Raw genomic sequence first — 20,163 nt, 5'->3', positions numbered from 1 at the left:
ACATTTGTGGATGGTACCCACGGTCCGGAGGAGAGGAGATTGTCCTCCGGGCTTTGGGTACCAAATCCCTGTAAAAAATAGAATTTAAAATAAAAAATATTGGTATTCTCACCTTCCGATGTCCCTCGCAGCCTTCCCGCCTCTCTCCACGCTCCCAGTAAGCCTTTGCGAGCGATGACGTCCGTTCTCGCGGGATCGCGAAGTCTCACGGTCATTCGCGCGACGTTATTGCGAATGACCGGGAGACGTCGCGATCCCGCGAGAATGGACATCATCGCGGTAATTCTCGCAAAGGATTACTGGGACCGGGAGCATGGAGAGAGGCTGGAAGGCTGCGCAGGACGTCGGAAGGTGAGAATAACAATATTTTTTTTTTATTATTTTTTACATTCTATCTTTTACTATTGATGCCGTATAGGCGGCCTCAATAGTAAAAAGTTGGTCACACTCGTCAAACACTATGTTTGACGAGTGTGACCAACCTGTCAATCAGTTCTCCAAGCGATGCTCCAGATCGCTTGGAAAACGCTAGCAATTCTGCAAGCTAATTACGCTTGCAAAATGCTAGTTTTTCCACGGGAAAATCGCGTGAATTTAAAATGCGATTTTCCCACGGAATGGAATTCCAGAATTCTCGCGGTAATTTCCGCAAGAGTTCCGTTACGTGTGAACCCAGCCTAAAGGAGTTTTCTCAAGTTGTTAAAGGGAACCTGTCAAGTTAAAAATAAATGCTATTAACCTGCAGATATGGAGTTAATCTACAGGTAAATAGTCTGCCTGGGGTTCGCACTGAGAGCCCCACTGCCGGGAGGAAATTTAACTTTATTTTTCCCGGCAGATTCTGGCTTTCAGTTATAACACGGCTTTAGTCACCACTTAGGGCATAGCGAGCGGCGTCTGTAACCGTGCTCCTAGCAGTCATTGACATCTGGTTCTGCATTAGAGGCTGCCTGGAGGAATAAAGTTAATTTCCTCCCAGCAGTGGGGCTCTCAGAACGCTATTATCCTGCAGATTAACCCTCTATCTGCAGGATAATGTTTTTTTTTACATGACAGATACCCTTTAAATTGCTTTAAAGATGTTGTCCAATACTCAGACAACCCATACTCAATACTCATGTTTCCCCCCAGTAAAATAATATCAGAAATACTCACCTCTAGTGCCGGTGCCGTTGGTGAAAGTTTGTAAAGTTTTACCCCTTAGGCCGGAGTCACACTGGCGATTAAAACGGACGAATGCAATGCGATAAAAAATCGCATTGCATTCGAACCCATGTTATTCTATGGGGAAGCTCACATCATGCGATTTTTATTGCATCCGATCGTCGGACCGAGACAATCGCAGCATGCTGCGATTGTCACCGATTTTCAGATCGGATTCGACAATGCAAGTCTATGGATGCGATTAAAGATCACATTGAAAACGCACCACACGTGTGACTTGCGATTAAATCGCAAGACTTCTCTAGGTTAACAGCAAAGAGCATCAGGCATTGGATGTCAATTTGATGCTTAGATGCGAATAAAATCGGTTCCACGCCGGAAAATGGGATGACAGACGGATCCCTGGACAAGAATTCTTTGTGCGATTTCGTACCGTTAAAATGGGACCAATTTTTTTATTCGCTGTGTGTGACTCCAGCCTAAGAGTATATGCACGCAACGTCTTCTAAGCTCTGGGGAACTTGTCAAGTTTTCCAAGACGAAGATGCTTCAGGAGCATGTCGGCAATTGTTTTTGTCCCAAAGCATCTTTTTTATTGTTGCATCTTTTTCGGAATTTCCCATGCTTTTGCTTAATTGTTTTTCATGAAGCAAGCAATTTTTTCAAGCATTTATCCATACGTTTTGGGTGTTGTTTTTTTTCACTGGTGTTCTCCAATCGTTTTTTTTTTCAACACTGAAGAAACGGATAGTGGTTCCTAAAGTAAAAAAAACACTGGAAAAATGCTCCAAAAGACGCCTGGGTGTTTGGAACACGCCTGAAGAATTGTCGGTTCACTTCTTTTAACCCCTTGGTGTGATTTGAAACCTGACGCAGTTAAAAGATGCTCAAAGACCAGAACACATGAATGGCAAGTCGTTTTTACTTAGAAATCCATATGTTCATTCTTTGAGACTTTTATGTGCACATTTTCAAGTGGGTTTTGGTCGGACCCGTCTGAAAAGGACGTCATGTGCATATATCTTTAAGGACACATGCAAGCTTACATGACTGTCATAGTAAATAATGACATTTACCATATACTGTAATTGTAAGTCTGTTCTCAGAACTGTGCATTGTATGTTCCGCTGTTATTCTTCCTAGTAAGTTGACACTATCTGGGGGGCGGTTGCCTTGCATTGTCCTATGAGTGTGGAAGTGGCGCACTGCAAGGACACAAACCTTTGACAAGGGAAATAGTAGCAGTTTATTTTTATATTTCTAGGAGGAATAACAGAGGAATGCAGCAAGGCAATGCTCTAAAAAGCTGCTCACAATTATGTTATAGGATTGCAGAAATGTACTTAAGGGTACTGTCACACTTAGCGATGTACCAGCGATCCCGACCAGCGATATGACGCGGTCAGGATCGCTGGTGCATCGCTAAGTGGTCGCTAGTGAGCTGCCACACAGGCAGATCTCACCAGCGACATTGCAGGGGTCGGGGGTCGCTACTTACCTGTCAGACGAGGCGATCCTGACGTCCTCCCGCCCGCGTCTATGCATCGCTCGTCGTCACAGCAGGAAGCCCCAGCAGGAAGCTGACGACGAGAAACAGTCCAGGACGTTCTCGCGCGATCAGCGATAACCAGCGGGGGAACGGGTCGGAGGTAAGTATGAGACATAGCGATATCGCTATAACGTCACAAAAACCAGTGACGTTATAGCGATATTGCTAGCGATATCGCTTAGTGTGACGGCCCTTAAGAGTCGAGAGAGATGACAGGTCTCTATGTAGTTCCATCAAAAGAAATCACAATTTCAATATGAACATTATTATTATTAAGTTGTGTTTTGACTGCTACATTTGCAAAATCATTTCCTTTTGAAACCTGTTGCTGTGTGGGCTTGACACTGAGTCACAGAGATTGCTGTGGGTTTCATGACATGGCTGTGGGTTGTACGAGAGCCTGTAGTAAGATGTGAGAGTTTTTGGATGTTCCTAAAGTACATCAAAATCATGCAATATACCAAACATATAAAACAATTCCAAACATATATGGTATAGAAAAATAATAAATTATTACACAAGCCATATGTACACTATAATTTGCATCCTCTCGACTCGTGATTTTTTATTTTTTTTTAATGGACTTTGTTTAACAGGAGGAGGCAAGAATGACGCAAGATTTTTTTTGTTTTATGATGTACCCCCGAAAATGGAGCAAAGTGCATTGTAAATGTACAGGAGCTTCTCACAAAATTAGAATATCATCAAAAAGTTAATTTATTTCAGTTCTTCAATAAAAAAAAGTGAAACTCATATATTATATAGTCATTACACACAGAGTGATATATTTCAATTGTTTATTTCTGTTAATGTTGATGATTATGGCTTACAGCCAATGAAAACCCAAAAGTTATTTTCTCAGTAAATTAGAATACTTTTATAACACCAGCATGAAAAATGATTTTAAAATCTGAAATGTATGTTCAGTAAATGCATTCAATACTTGGTCAGTGCTCCTTTGGCATCAATTATTGCATCAAAGCGGCGTGGCATGGAGGTGATCAGCCTGACTCTATATAATATGAGTTTCACTTTTTTTTATTGAAGAACTGAAATAAATTAACTTTTTGATGATATTCTAATTTTGTGAGAAGCTCCTGTATTCATCTGCAGAAGTTCAGTGAGCATATCCTTTATTGTCTGGTCTGTAAATATGTATAACTTTTTTCAATCATTATGATTTTCCAGTTTGTTCCTAAAATGTTATCTCTGAATTTCAAATTAGTTACCCAAGAAATAAAAACAAAAAAAATGACTTTGGTACCTCTGATTGACAGCATTGTTTTCGGATTGTCAGGTGAAAGCCCCTTCCGGAGTGCTGAATAAGGAACGAAAGCTGTTGTGACCCCAAACTAAAGACCCTACATGTGCTGGCTGTATCATGTTTCTTAGAAGATTCCAATAAAACCAATACATGTCATCTATGAATGCTGGAATACCGTTTTTTAAAAACATTGAATCCACTGACGCAGCTCAGCATCTCTGCAAAAATGAATCTTGATCCTGCACACCTGTAGCTGCACTGTTCCTAGACTTCCAAGATGGGAATAACCCTTTAAAACATATTCTTTACCTTCTACTGTTAAATCCGTTCCCGCAGACCTAAATTCAGACTGCACTTCAGCACTCTATAGCAGGCTCTAGTGGCGCATAGAGGTATTACAATTAAACTTCTCGTCTTCATATTGCTTCAAAACAAGATACAATATGCTTCTAGTCACAAGAATTTTTTGCATTACGTATAATTCAGTATATATCTAAACAATAAAATATAATTACTTAACTTTAACAAAACAAATTCTATATGGACTGATAAGTGAGAAAAAAAAATCGTCTGAGTTATCGGGATGAAACAATTTTTTATACGCTCGTGTGAACCTATCCTATATGTCACTATGAAAATAGAGTCCAATCTACAGACACCATGTTACAGAGCAGGGGAGCCGAGCAGATTGATGACTACACTTCTCTCATACCCCAAGATCAGACAATAGAGCAGGTGGAGGCGTTGGTCTGCTCCTATCACCAAAATGTACCTTTCAGGTTATCCCTCAACTACCCTCACTAGTCTTCCCTTCTTTTGAGGTCCATGCCGTCAGACTCTACACCCCCTTCTCCATGCGAGTGGCGGTGGTGTATCGTCCTCCCGGCCCCTCCCATCAGTTCCTGGATCATTTTGCCACTTGGCTTCCACATTTTCTCTCCTGTGACATCCCTACCCTCATCATGGGAGATTTCAACATCCCCATTGCCCATGCCCTCTCCCCATCTGCTACCCACTTTTTATCTCTAACCGTTTGGCCTTTCGCAGCTTACTAATTCTCCAACGCATGAAGACGGAAACTCCCTCGACTTGGTCTTCTCTCGGCTTTGTACTGTGGATGATTTTGCAAACTCCCCTCTCCCGCTCTCTGACCACAATCTTCTTTCTTTCTCTATCAAGAACTGCCAGGCTGCTCAGGTCACCCCCACTGTCCATACAGAAACTTACATGCCATTAACACCCAGAAACTTATGAAGAACTTGCAGTCATCATTGGCCCCTATCTCCTCCCTCTCATGTCCTGATTCTGCACTGAAGCATTACAATTAAACACTTCAAAGTGCCCTGGGTGAATTTGCACCCCCTATACATAGAACACCACAACACAGACGGCGACAACCCTGGCACACCCTGCAAACACGTTTCCTGCAGCGGTGCTCCAGGTGCGCCGAATGTCTGGAGAAAATCCAATCTACACGAAGATTTCATCCATTATAAGTTTATGCTTAGAACATACAACACTGCCCTTCACCTCTCCAAACAAACCTATTGCAACACCCTCATCACCTCACTGTCTAATAACCCGAAATGTCTCTTTGACACTTTTCATTCTCTACTCAACCCAAGAGTACACGCCCCAACCACGGAGCTCCGAGCTGACGATCTGGCCAATTACTTCAAAGAAAAAATTGACCAGATTCGACAGGAAATTATCTCCCAATCACCTCATACCATGCACTGTCCTCCCTCCCCCACTACATCTAGCTCACTCTCTGATTTTGAACCAGTCACAGAAGAAGTAAGCAGGCTCCTTGCATCTTCTCGCCCAACCACTTGCACCAGTGACCCATTTCCATCCCTTTCCCCTGCTGTGACCCCTCACCTAACTAAAATATTTAACCTCTCTCTCTCTTCTGGTATCTTTCCCTCCTCATTTTAGCATGCCATCATACATCCACTACTTAAAAGACCATCCCTCGACCAAAACTGTGCCGCTAACTATAGACCTGTCTCTAATCTTCCCTTCATCTCTAAACTCCTGGAACGCCTGGTCCACTCCCGTCTTATCCGATTTCTCTTTGATAAGTCTCTTCTCGACCCTCTCCAATCCGGTTTCCGCTCTTTACACTCTACTGAAAATGCCCTCACTAAAGTCTCTAATGATCTACTAACAGCTAAATCAAATGGTCATTACTCCATGCTAATTCTCTTGGATTTCTCTGCAGCATTCGACACTGTGGATCATCAGCTCCTCCTCACTATGCTCCGTTCCATTGGCCTCAAGAACACCGTTCTCTCCTGGTTCTCCTCCTATCTCTCTGACCGCTCCTTTACTGTATCTTTTGCCGGTTCCTCCTCCTCTCACCTTCCCCATACTGTTGGGGTTCCTCAAAGATCGGTTCTAGGCCCCCTCCTCTTCTCCTTGTACACTGCCCCGATTGGTCAAACAATCAGTAGATTTGGTTTCCAGTACCATCTCTATGCTGATGACACCCAATTATACGCTTCTTCTCCTGACATCATGCCAGCCTTTCTAGAAAACACCGGTGATTGTCTAAACGCTGTGTCTAACATCATGTCCTCACTATATCTGAAACTGAACCTGTCAAAGACTGAACTCCTTGTGTTTCCTCCCTCTACTAATGTACCTATACCCGACATTGCCATTTCTGTGTGCGGTTCCACTATTACTCCCCAGCAACATGCCTGCTGTCTTGGGGTCATACTTGACTCCTAGCTTTCCTTTGCCCCCCACATTCGATCACTGGCTCGCTCTTGTCATCGTCACCTCAAAAACATTTCTAGAATTCGACCTTTTCTTACTTTTGACTCTGCAAAAACTCTTACTGTTTCTCTTACTCATTCTCGTCTCGACTATTGTAACTCTCTTCTAATCGGTCTCCCGCTTACCAAACTCTCCCCTCTCCAATCTTTCTTGAATGCTGCAGCCAGGATCATATTCCTCACCAATCGTTACACCAATGCCTCTTGCTTGTTCCAGTCATTACACTGGCTACCCATCCACTCCAGAATCCAGTACAAACTTATTACCCTCACCCACAAAGCTCTCCTTGACTCAGCACCACCCTACATCTCCTCCCTTGTTTCAGTATACCACCCTACCCACGCCTTCCATTCTGCTGATGACCTAAGGTTAGCATCCTCAATAATCAGAACCTCCCACTCCAGTCTCCAAGACTTTACACGTGCTGCGCCAATTCTTTGGAATGCACTTCCCAGGTCAATACGATTAGTCCCCAATCCCCACAATTTTAAGCGTGCCCTGAAAACGCATTTATTCAGACTGGCCTATCGCCTCAACACATTAACCTAATCTATCCCTGTGTGGCACAGCCAAAAGTTTTACCATAACCAGGTTCCCCACATCATGTTCCCACATGCTTTATGCATCCATTAGCCTTCTGTGTCTGTACTGTTACACACTTAACATTATGGCTGGTCCATACAATCAGAGCAACTGTTACCACCCACCTTTCGTGTCTCCCCTTTTCCTCATAGACTGTAAGCTTGCGAGCAGGGCCCTCATTCCTCTTGGTATTTGTTATAATCTATGTGATTATTGTTATGCTGTAATGTCTATTGTCTGTACAAGTCCCCTCTAAAACGTAACGTGCTGCTCAATATGTCGGCGCTATATAAATAAAATGTATTATACTTTTGTGGGAAATAATTCAGTATAACCTGTGTTTTAATCATTTAAACCTCTGCTCTTTCTGGAATTTTCATTCCAGTGGTCGGTCTTATTAGTGACTGACAACTATCTCTGTATGCACGATACATGGAAGGCTGTCAGTCACTGGTGGGACTGCCCACCAGACTGAAAATCCCAGAAAAAGCATAGGATTAAATGATGAAAACACAGGTTGTACTGAATCTTTTCTCACAGAACTATATATCAGTCTGCTCAGCTCTCATCTACACCTTTAACTTGGCAGGCATCAACATTAACCAATTGGTTAAAACTACATGTGTAGGGGTTGGCCAATTATACATAATTCTTTCTATCTTTCTTCTTGGACATGTATTTAGACATGGCTATCCATATATATTTTCGATCTTCTTTCCTGTTCTGATGGTATGGTACACCCGTATGATACACTGATTAAAAACATTTTTTTTCCTCTCTGTGAATTTGTGATGAGGACACTTGATTAATAAAATATTTTTTAGCATTCTCTGGATTTCTGCCAGTCCATTTGACAGTTCAGGTCTACCTTGAAAACTTAAGCCCCTGTCACACACAGCGATCTCGCTAGCGAGATCGCTGCTGAGTCACAAGTTTTGTGACGCAACAGCAATCTCACCATCGAGATCGCTGTGTGTGACACTTATCACCGGCCGGCCCCCCTGCCGGTTATCGCTGATCGTCCTGAAATGGCTTGGACATTTTTTTGATCATTGGTCTCCCACTGGCCAGCACGCATCACTGTGTGTGACAGCCGGGAGACCAGCGATCAGCAAGCTGGAGCTGGTAACCAAGGTAAGCATCGGGTTTCTAAGTGCCGCGCGTCGCTTAGAAACCCGATGTGTACGCTAGATACCAGCGCGCTGGTGCAGGGAACTGGTAACCAAGGTAAACATCGGGTTTGTAAGTGACGTGCGGCGCTTGTTAGCAGCGATCAGGACAGCGACACGCGGGTGAGATCTGCCTGTTTGACAGCTCACCAGCGATCATGTAGCAACACACCAGCGATCCTGACAAGTTCATATCGTTGTCGGGATCGCTAGTGAGTCGCTATGTGTGACGGAGCCCTTATGGATGGGACATCTATTGATCAAGGATTTCTGATGACTTTTTTTGTTTTGTTATTTGGGTATACAGCTGGCCGTCATCTGAATTGTTCTCTACGCCATGCATTGGCAATGAGTTTTTGCAACCTGACATTGGGCTCCATAGCATTGGTCTGATTATGCCTATTCCTATATGACTAGTTATCTCATACAAGTTCATGTGATGGCTATTTAGCAGAATGTTCACTCGGAACCTTCTGCTTTGATGAACATCTATTTTTCCTGCATTGAGCTCATTATCTTTATTGTGCATGCCTGATATGGCTACCTATGCCCATTCATATCTTTTACATTTATGCATGCTAATTACTACATGCATATTGATCTATACACTGGGCACTATATGTTCTGGTCCGCTTTCTAATATCCACTCATGGGATTTTTTTACATATTGATCAATATTATTTGATCTACCTACATGTTTGCGGACCATTTTTAAATCATCTTCTTGCGCATGTGCCGGAGATTATTATTGCTTAGTTTTTGCTCAATGTAATAATACGCTTGCGCAAGTTAACATCGATATGTATGCTGTTTTCGGCACGTTGGTCATCATTATTATCTCTTTACTGTGCTTGCGTTACATAGCCATCCGTACTGAATTGAGGAGTGATGTAGCAATGCGCCTGCGCATGTTGACAGTTGCATCTAGCATTATGCTTTTTTAGATTGCTTTCCAATATTCATTAAGGGACATGTGATATATTTACATATTGATCAATTATACTTATTTCTATATCTTTGCAGGTGATTTTCGCTTCACTGCGCCTGTGCAACTAGGTCATTATTGCTCAGTGGAAGGTCATTGTAACAACGCGCCTGCGCAAATTTAGATCGGTACAGATGCTGTTCCCTAGTATGTTGGATACTACACATCCCGATCCTCACTAATGGGAGACTTTCAGCACACTGGTAAACACTTAGGCTCATTAATTTGTCTCTATATAATGGTTGTTTTACAGGACCCGATACAGACTTCTCCTGACGAAGCTGTCTTGCACAGCAATATGTGTGGGTTTCTCCCACATACCCCTGGTGCATGTGGTTTGACTGCCCAGTTGGGCTTTATGATGGCTCCTTTGCTCTGAGCTACTTTGGTAGCTATCATTATATTCACATTCCTCTTCATGAAGTTTTATTTTCAGAACTATTAGAGTTTCAGCTTGTGCTTTTGTGCTCTTTACTTGCAACACCAGCATGCACATATACACGTTTTTGTCTTTTTTTTAATATATCCATATGATGCAATTCCTATACAACTTTTTATTAGGCTCATTTTCAAGTGATTATTATCCTTAAAGGATTGTGCAGTATGATCAGTTACCAGTATTTCTTGAAAGAGGATGTCTATGATTTTTGTGGTATTATTACTATTTATGGTTTGTGGAGCCTTGTATAAATATTGTCCCATGCCAGAGATATCATTTTCAGGGGTATGTTTGGATCATCATGCCGTATCCCGGTTTTACATGTATTTAATGTTTGTTGTTTGTCTTGGGTTTTTGCAATAAAGAAATCCACAGCATGTGCACAGTGGTTTTTGTTTTACATAGATTAGAGTGGTACTGTACACCACAGGAGAATCTGCTGCGGATCCGCAGGGCCAAATCCGCTGCGGATCTGCAGCAGAATCCGCAACGTGCGCATATACCCTTATGGGGATGCATCCTATTCTTTCTCCTCGGGGAAAAAAAATTATAACAGCCAAATTTTGGTTATTTGGTCACCACACCTCCCTAAAAAAAGTACGAAAAAAAGCAATTAAAATGTCTTTTGTACCCCAAAATGGTATAATTGGAAAAATCAGTTCACCACACATGAAAAAAAAGGCCTCACGAAAAGCCATTGATAGAAAAGTAAAAATGTTATAGGTCTTGGAAAATGGTGAGAAACCAATTTTTTTTTATCCTTTCACAAATTTTTTAATTTTTTTTATTTTTTTTCTGCTTTCTTGTTCAAAATTTGCATTGTTTTATAATACACAACAAAAACAAACATCAACAAGTTCAAAAGAACACACCATATGGAATAGTATCTACTGAAAAAGAGAATTCTGTAGTAACAGGAAAACTAACAACTCCATACGGTATCAACAGTACTTTGCAAAAGACAATTGACAACCTGTTCAACAAGAACGAGAAAAGAGAAGAAATGTTTATAGGGACCATGAGGACAAATCACTAAGGCAGACGGAGTATGAACTATGATACCGGCATAATATCGTAAACGGATAAGGTAGCAATTATCTTAGCATGTTTTGGTACATCGATGAGGATAAGAAGGATTCCTGATGAAACCATTTTGCAGCCACTCTGGTTGTGCAGCCATATATGCACAAATTTTTACATTTTTATCACCACTTAAATAAAAAAAATTGCAGGTTTGATATCATCAGGTAATTTTTACCACATAATGATTGCCGTAAAATAAAAGAAAAAATTCCCCAAAACATCGGAATTGCACGTTTATTCACCATTTCACCACACCTGCGAAAAACAAACCCTTATGCAACTATGTCGAAAGTAAAAGTCATGGATTTTGGAAGAAAAGGAGGGGGTAAAAATGAAACCAAAAAAAAGAAAAATTGTCCATTCCTAAAGGCTAAAGGGGTTAAAGAAACATTTTTCAGTTTGGAAGATAATTACATCGTAGAATAAAGTATGCCAATGCAAAACTATGTAGAGCAGAGGTTATGACAACGGTCCAAGGTTTTGTCCTCTATGTGAACATTAGTGACATGTGGCAAGCAAATTGAATCAAACTGTTCTTCTCTTCAGGGTGTGACATTCCCAGCATACAGTCTGCCACCAATACTAACCCAGTACATTACTAAGATACATCTCTACACAGCAGGAGAAATGTACCATATTTATTTTGTCACCACCAGAAATGTAGGTGCTTAAATTGTTCTGTTGGACAATTTTTTATTATTTTTTACTGTTAGTAATAAACGAGTCTGTCCCTGTTTTATGTTGCCCACAGTTGAGACAGCACAATATTCCTGACCGGTACTTTAATGAGGATCTATCACATTTTTTTTTAGTAATGAAAATTAATAATTAAAAAACTTAGTTGGTATCGTCACATCTGTAAAAGTATTATTAGGGTATTCTGCTGTGGATTGATCTGCACGGATTTAGCAAAATCCGCAGGTAAATCCGCAGGTCAAAAGACCTGTGGTTTATCTGCGGATTAGCCTGCGGTTTTGCCCTGCGGTTTATCACCTCTACAATGGAGGAGATGGCAAATCGCAGCGGAATCCGCAGAAAGAATTGACATGTCAATTCTTTCTGCGGATTAGAAACCGCAGCAATTCTGCACCGTCTGCACTGCGGTTTCCATTTCCCATAGGATATTATGGTACTGTACAAAGCAGCAGAAACTGCTTCGGATCCGCAGGACCAAAACCGCTGCGGATCCGCAGCAGAATTCGCAGCGTGTGCACACACCCTTAGTAGTTCAATGGCAGCTCGCCAACCTGTTCCCACCACTGAATGTAGTAAAGAGACCCCCAAAAAAGTAAAAAAAATTAAATTAAAAATATTGTAAATTTTTTTTTACAAAAAATTTAAATCAACCCCATTTCTCCACCATAAAAAAACAAAGAAATTATAAAAATATACATAGTTGATATTGTCGCATCCATAACAGTCCGATCTAATAAAAAATACAATTAAGTAACCCCTGTGGTAAATACCATAAATAGAAAAATAATTTACTGCCAGAATTGTGGGATTTTTTTTTTGGTCACCCCCCCCCTCCAAAAAAAGCAATAAAAAACATTGCATGTACCCCAAAATAATAATAAGAAGATTGGCTCCCCATGAAAAATAAGAACCCTCTAAACATCTCCATTAACAGAAAAATAAAAATGTTGAAGGTCTTGGAAAATGCTTCCACAAACCAATTTTTCTTTTTTAATAATAATAATAATAATAATAATCTTTATTTATATAGTGCCAACATATTCCGCAGCGCTTTACAGTTGAACAGTTTCAAACACAACAGTCATAAGTAACAACGTTAACAATACAATAATTAAAGCGAAATAAGACGACCCTGCTCGTGGAGCTTACAATCTACAATGAGGTGGGGGAGATACAAAGCACAGGTTTGTATTTACAATGATGTATTTACATCCGTGTGGATACGTATGCCATCCGTGTGTGATCCGTGGGCTGTCCGTGTGTACCATCCGTGTGCTATCCGTATGTCTGTGTGTGCTATCCATATGTCCGTGTGTACTATCCGTGTGTGATCCGTGTGCTGTCCGTGTCCGTGTATTGAAAAAATTGGATTCAATGTTAACCCTATGACTTCTAAAAACGCACACGGAGAGCACACGGACGCCATCCGTGTGCGGTACGTGTTTACACGGACCCATTGACTTGTATGGGTCCGTGTGATCCGTGCAGTTGCACAAAAACGGACATGTCAGCGTATTTTGCACACGGACACACGGTCCATGAAAACACGCCGACATCTGCATAGGCACATTCATTAGAATGTGTCTACGTGTGTTAGTGTCTCTGGTACATGAGAAAACTGTCACTACACGTACCGGAGCCACTGACGTGTGAAACTGGCCTTAGGGCGGTTTCACACGTCCAGATAATTCCGGTACCGGAAAAACCGATACCGGAGCTATCCGTGTCCGTGTGGATACGTAGGCCATCCGTGTGTTATCTGTATGTCCGTGTGTGGTCCGTATGCTGTCTGTGTCCGTGTAGTGAAAAAATTGGTTTCAATATTAACCCTATGACTCCTAAAAACGCACACGTACGGCACACGGATGGCACACGGACGCCATCCGTGTCCGGTTCGTGTTTACACCGACCCATTGACTTGTATGGGTCCGTGTGATCCGTGCTGTTGCACAAAAACGGACATGTCAGCGTATTTTGTACACGGACACACGGTCTGTGAAAACACGCCGACATCTGCATAGGCACATTCATTAGAATGTGTCTACGTGTGTCAGTGTCTCTGGTACATGAGAAAACTGTCACTACACGTACCGGAGCCACTGACGTGTGAAACTGGCCTTAGGGCGGTTTCACACGTCCAGATAATTCCGGTACCGGAAAAACCGGTACCGGAGCTATCCGTGTCCGTGTGGAAACGTAGGCCATCCGTGTGTTATCTGTATGTCCGTGTGTACCGTCCGTGTGTGGTCCGTATGCTGTCCGTGTGCTGTCTGTGTCCGTGTAGTGAAAAAATTGGTTTCAATATTAACCCTATGACTCCTAAAAACGCACACGTACGGCACACGGATGGCACACGGACGCCATCCGTGTCCGGTTCGTGTTTACACCGACCCATTGACTTGTATGGGTCCGTGTGATCCGTGCTGTTGCACAAAAACGGACATGTCAGCGTATTTTGTACACGGACACACGGTCCGTGAAAACACACTGACATCTGCATATACACATTCATTAGAATGTGTCTACGTGTGTCAGTGTCTCTGGTACATGAGAAAACTGTTACTACATGTACCGGAGCCACTGACGTGTGAAACTGGCCTTAGGCTGTGCTCTGTTCTGACATCACAGTGGAGCACAGCCCACACCTGCATACAATAGCTTTGTTTATAATAATTCTATTGTGACATCACAACAGACCACAGCCTATAACTACACACACTACAAATATTCCCAGACATTTCTACAGCTCAATAACTAAAATTTATCATTGAGATTTTAAAGAAAAAGCACGGTGGTTGCTGGTTGTCAGATGAGTCTTTCTATACATGTGTCATTCATTTGTGACACACGACAATTTTTTCCGCTCCTCTGTACAGTTGCATATTCGATCACTGGGATCGTACTATTGGTTTATGACAAGAGGAATAAACTTATTTTGAATGCAATCTTTAAGCATTTTAAGCACCATATTTCTGACATATTTATGTAATTATTGGTAATGCGTTGAGTGATACATGAACTGTGTTGATGAGTGAGACTGTGTCATGCTGTAAAAATAACTTCCAACGACTAGGGCACTGACTGACAGCAATGATGTGTAAATGATATGTCGTTTCTCCATATTGACAGACCTGTGAAGGGATTTCTAGGAAACAAATGACATATGATGCTTAGAATTTATACTTAGATATATGGACACTGTGCAGTTTTCCAGCTGTGGTGGAATATAAGATTCCATCATGATGTGCCAAACTCTCTAAAGCATATTGGTATATATATATATATATATATATATATATATATATATATATATACTTTTTATTCATATTTAGATAATTAATTTTTTTTCCTCGTAAAGATGGGAAGCTGGCCAGTTGCTCTAAGAATAGAATCCAGCTTGCTAAGTATGGCTATACTAAATTCCTACTGGGAGTTGTTATAAAGATCTGCACCTGCTCCAGGTCATAATTGATAGAGCAGATGTCAAGGCAAATGTGTAATACGACCACATGTAACACAAAACAAAGTGTTCCATCCATTAAAATGAAAGTCGTCGAGCAGGAAGAACACATCTGTGATAGCAAATTTTCTATATAATGTATTACTCTTTGGTGCCCTGTTGTTTAGATGCAAGTCCTACTACTACCCAAAGTATATAGTGTATAATCCCTCTATGTACTGTATGTAGATACTCTATATTTATTTTCATATGTACTATATGCACTGAACAGTATATGTATGTACTGTAGTTAGTAGTCACAAAGCTTCTTCTCTGACTCCTTATTTCATTGTTCAGTACACTGCACAATATTACAACAAAGCTAAGTGTTTCCAAACATAATTGTTGCATTAGATTTTTCTTTCTAGGCAAAGAGATAATTTTCTTCACTCGTAAAGTGATATTCTCAAGTTGTCTCTTGAGCAGCTCAGAGCAGTGCATTCTCCTTAGTCTCCTCACTTCTTGGTTTCTGGTAGGGCGGACCCTCCTTGAATGACAGTTCTGGTGCATAGACCTGCAGTATTAGTAAACCTATAAAGCTCAGCACAATTTCTGCTATAATACATTTAGCTCTCAGTGGTTTGTTCTGAGTCTACACTGTTATTACTGTATTTACACATAGAGATAACAGGGCAATGGAGCAAGCACACAGGTCCAGACAGCGAGAGCAGAGAGCCTTGATTAGGAGACCTGCTATGAAAGCTATCAGGCTGGCGATTTATAATATTACAACAGTATATGAAATGGAGAGGAGGGAGGTAAGCAGCTACCTACTGTATATAAATCAAAGTACTGGGGAGAGCTTACTAGTATGTTAAGAGTAGAGATGAGCGAATTTGTTCGGATTTTGTCCTCGAATCTGATTTTGACATATTCGAGCCATGTTTGAACAATATTCGTGCCGACTGTATGTCTTATGATCGGTTCCAAACATATTCGGTAATTTCTACGTCCATTGACTCTAATGACGTTCAGCTGTGTTAGACGAATATTGAAAAAACAATATTCGATTCCGATCATATTCGGAACCGAATTCGAACAAATTCGCTCACCTCTAGTTAAGAGTTAACTCCTCTGATGGAATGTAACTACTCCACACCCTTGGCCATGCACTAGAGACTGAATTCCATGGAAACCAGCAGTACATTATAACAGATAAAATCTACTATAACAGATAAAATCTTTCATTGCAGGAGAATGAGAGCAGATAGTAAAAGCAAGTCAATTGAAAACTTGCTTATTTTCATGTTGTCTAACTAATTAAACTAAGTTACCAATTTTAGAACACCTCTTTCAGTTTCTGTGCTCAAAAAAACAACAACACATTTTGTCCCCAATCTCCGAACTAAAATGGTATTCACGAAATCTGATCTGGCAAGACAAATTGCAACATGCTGCACTTCCCTAATAAATGATTGGGCTGTAAGTCAATGTTCGCAAGGTTTTTTATTTATTTTTGGATCAGTAAGGTTGCATTCATACAACTGTATTACAGTCTGTTTGGGGCCACAATTCCCGGCCAATCTGTAGATCACCTGACCTGAACTAATAACCTTGCCATAAGACTATAAGGTTGCTATTTCAGGTCAGGAAATGCAGAAATTGTGACTTGAACACAGACTGTAAAATATGGTCATGTGAGTACAGTACAACCTTAGGTTTCATTCAGTTGTCTAGGTTTTTTTGAGTATGACAAAAATATGGACTAGTTTTTATAAATGTATTGGATCATATTTTCCTTCTTTTTTGGCTTGTGTCCATTTTTACCATCTGTTTTTCTCTTTATGCAAAATACTTGGATGACACCACTGATGGCATCTGAGTGTTTTCTGTTTTTCTTCACAGACCCAATCGTTTAACCCCTTTCTGACATTAGACATACTAGCCCGTCCACTGTACCTGGGCCTGTATGACCGGGGATGAGATAGTACGTCTAAGCGATCAGCGGCGCTCCCAGGTGGGCGCCTCTGATCGCGACCGGGTGTCAGCTGATTATCACAGCTGACACCCAGCACTATGTGTCAGAGGCGGTCACGGACCGCCCCTGGCACGTTATCCCCTGGCAAACTGCGATCAAACGTGTATCGGGGGATTAGGGAAGCATCGGCAGGGAGGGGGCTCCCTCTGTGCTTCCCTGAGACCCCCGGAGCAGCGTGATGTGCTGCGCTGGGGGCCTCCTTCCCTGCAGGCCCCCGGATCCAAGATGACCGTGGGGGCCTTCGGGGGCCTGCAGAGAGGCGGCTTCCTCAATGCCTGCAGAGAGCAGGCAGTGAGGAAGCCTGTCCAGCGCCTGTCAGATCGCTGATCTGACAGAGTGCTGTCCAAACTCAGATCAGCAATCTGACACATTACAGTGATGTCCCCCCTGGGACAATGTAATAAAGTAAAAAGAAAAAAGTGTAAAAATAATTTCTAAAAAAAATCACTAAATAAATTATCATTTTTTGGAAATAATAAAAAACAATAAAAGTACACATATTTAGCATTGCCGCGTCCGTAATGACCCGCCCTATAAAACTGTCCTATTAATTAACCCCTTTAGTGAACCCCTTAAAAAATAAAAATAAAAAACAAACCAAAAAACAATGCTTTATCATCATACTGCCGAACAAAAAGTGCAATAACACGCAATCAAAAAGACGGATATAAATAACCATAACCGCTGAAAACGTCATCTTGTCCCAGAAAAAATGAGCCACCACACAGCATCATCAGTGCAAAAATAAAAGTTATAGCGCGCAGAATAAAGCGATACAAAAATAATTATTTTTTTATATAAAATTGTTTTCATTGCATAAAAGCGCCAAAACATAAAAAAACATAAATGAGGTATCGCTGTAATCGTACTGACCTGAAGAATAAAACCACTTTATCAATTTTACCACACGCGGAGCGGTGTAAACGCACCCCCCAAAAGAAATTCATGAAATGCTGGTTTTTGTTCATTCTGTGTCCCAAAAATCGTAATAAAAAGCGATCAAAAAATGTCACGTGCCCGAAAATGGTACCAATAAAAACATCAACTCGTCCCACAAAAAGTAAGACCTCACATGACTCGGTGGGTCAAAATATAGAAAAATTATAGCTCTCAAAATGTGGTGATGCAAAAACTATTTTTACAATAATAATAATTTAGTGTATGACAGCTGCCAAACATAAAAACCCTCTAAAAATAGTAAATCAAACCCCCCTTTATCACCCCCTTAGGGAAAAAAAAATGTATTTATTTCCACTTTCCCATTAGGGTTAGGGCTAGGGTTAGAGTTAGGGCTACTGTTAGGGCTGAGATTAGGGTTAGGGGTGTGTTGGGGTTAGGGTTGGAGTTAGAATTGGGGGTTTTCCACTGTTTGAGCACATCAGGGGCTCTCCAAACGCAATATGGCGTCTGATCTCAATTCCAGCCAATTCTGCGTTGAAAAAGTCAAATGGTGCTCCTTCCCTTCCAAGCTCTGCCATGTGCCCAAACAGTGTTTTACCCCCACATATGGGGTATCAGCCAACTCAGGACAAATTGCACAACAACTTTTGGGGTCCAATTTCTCCTGTTACCCTTAGGAAAATAAAAAATTGGGGGCAAAAATATCATTTTGTGGAAAAAAATGATTTTTTTATTTTTATGGCTCTATGTTATAAACGTCTGTGAAGCACTTTGGGGTTCAAAGTGCTCACCACACATCTAGATAAGTTCCTTGGGGGCTCTAGTTTCCATAATGGGGTCGCTTGTGGGGGGTTTCAACAGTTTAGGCATATCAGAAGCTCTCCAAACATGACATGACAGCCGCAGACCATTCCATCAAAGTCTGCATTCCAAAACGTCACTACTTTCCTTCCAAGCCCCGACGTGTGCCCATACAGTAGTTTTCTCCCACATATGGGGTATCAGCATACTCAGGACAAATTGCACATAATTTGCACATAACTTTTGGGGTCCTGTTACCCTTGGGAAAATAAAAATTGAGGGTGAAAAGATCATTTTTGTGGTAAAAATATGATTTTTAATTGCACGGCTGTACGTTATAAATTTCTGTGAAGCCCTTGTGCGTTCAAAGTTCTCACCACATATCTAGATAAGTTCCTTGGGGGGGTCTAGTTTCCAAAATGGTGTCATTTGTGGGGTGTTTTCACTGTTTTGGTACATCAGGGGCTTTCCAAACGCGACATGTCGTCCCATCTCAATTCCAGCCAAAAAAGTCAAATGGCGCTGCTTCCCTTCTGAGCTCTGCCTTGTGCCCAAATAGTCGTTTACCCCCACATATGGGGTATCAGTGTACTCAGGACAAATTGCACAATAACTTTTGGGGTCCTGTTACCCTAGGGAAAATAAAAATTGGGGATGAAAAGATCATTTTTGTGGAAAAAATATGATTTTTTAATTGTACGGCTTTACACTATAAACTTCTGTGAAGTTCTTGGAGGTTCAAAGTTCTCACCACATAAGTTCCTTAGGGGGTCTAGTTTCCAAAATGGGGTCACTTGTGGGGATTTCCACTGTTTAGGCACATCAGGGGCTCTCCAAATGTGACATGGCGTCCGATCTGAATTCCAGCCAATTTTGCTTTGAAAAAGTCAAACGGTTCTCCTTCCCTTCTGAGCTTTGCCATGTGCCGAAACAGTGGTTCCCCCCCACATATCAGGTATCAGCGTACTCAGGACAAATTGCACAATTACTTTTGCAGTCCAATTTCTCCTGTTACCCTTGGTAAAATAAAAAAAATTGAACCTGAAGTAATTTTTTTGTGAAAAAATTAAATGTTCATTTTTTTTTAAACATTCAAAAAATTCCTGTGAGGCACCTGAAGGGTTAATAAACTTCTTGAATGTGGTTTTGAGCACCTTGAGGGGTGCAGTTTTTAGAATGGTGTCACTTTTGGGCATTTTCTATCATATAGACCCCTGAAAGTGACTTCAAATGTGATGTGGTCCCTAAAAATAAAATGGTGTTGTAATCA

At 41.3% G+C, this 20,163-nt stretch overlaps 1 protein-coding gene across 7 annotated transcripts in view; it reads left to right on the top strand.

Moving 5' to 3' along the window:
* Window positions 1-20,163, top strand: part of LOC141057355 (uncharacterized) — a 192,447-nt gene that overhangs the window by 28,367 nt on the left and 143,917 nt on the right. For 2 of the 7 annotated variants that reach the window (XM_073553935.1, XM_073553933.1), the window contains exon 2: window positions 9,536-9,700. The exons of 4 other annotated variants lie outside the window; for them this stretch is intronic. The gene's annotated coding sequence lies outside the window, so the exon portion shown is untranslated. Of the gene's footprint in view, window positions 1-7,812; window positions 9,701-20,163 lie in introns of those variants that run through there. One more of the 7 variants, XM_073553936.1, reaches the window with a different exon arrangement.

The sequence above is a fragment of the Dendrobates tinctorius genome, unplaced genomic scaffold (genome assembly GCF_039654945.1).
Source record: "Dendrobates tinctorius isolate UK_male_01 unplaced genomic scaffold, ASM3965494v1 ptg000203l, whole genome shotgun sequence".
Classification (NCBI taxonomy): domain Eukaryota; kingdom Metazoa; phylum Chordata; class Amphibia; order Anura; family Dendrobatidae; genus Dendrobates; species Dendrobates tinctorius.
The sequence above is the reverse complement of the archived record's forward strand: the minus strand, read 5'-3'. Positions and strand labels throughout refer to the sequence as shown.